Source organism: Pterocles gutturalis, unplaced genomic scaffold (assembly GCF_000699245.1).
Source record: "Pterocles gutturalis isolate BGI_N339 unplaced genomic scaffold, ASM69924v1 scaffold43933, whole genome shotgun sequence".
NCBI classification, from domain to species: Eukaryota; Metazoa; Chordata; class Aves; order Pterocliformes; family Pteroclidae; genus Pterocles; species Pterocles gutturalis.
This window is the reverse complement of record NW_010122174.1, coordinates 11,382-11,652: the sequence shown is the minus strand read 5'-3', so window position 1 is coordinate 11,652 and position 271 is coordinate 11,382. Positions and strand designations below refer to the sequence as shown.

Sequence of the window (271 nt, the reverse complement as noted above, 5' to 3'; positions counted from 1 at the left end):
GAAGTAATGCACCCTTAGGAAATTCACAGTCTCACTCCTACTTGAATTTTTTACTGTAGTCTGAGTCAGGAAATAAAAGTTTTACAAAGCCGAACTTTCTTTTTCCCATGACCCAGAGAAAAACAACAAATTAATTTCTTTGTTTGTTGTTTGGATGCACAGGGCACACATTGAAATCTGAGCTCATCTTCTGTTCTGCTTTTCTGTCCCAATTTCTTTAGTAGATATTTTTTTTTCTTTTTCCCTGGGAAACGAACATCCAGTTCTCGTA

At 36.2% G+C, this 271-nt stretch overlaps 1 protein-coding gene across 1 annotated transcript in view; it reads right to left on the bottom strand.

The window, feature by feature from the left end:
- Nucleotides 1-271, bottom strand: part of IMPA2 (inositol(myo)-1(or 4)-monophosphatase 2) — a 17,489-nt gene that overhangs the window by 9,645 nt on the left and 7,573 nt on the right. The window lies entirely within an intron of this gene.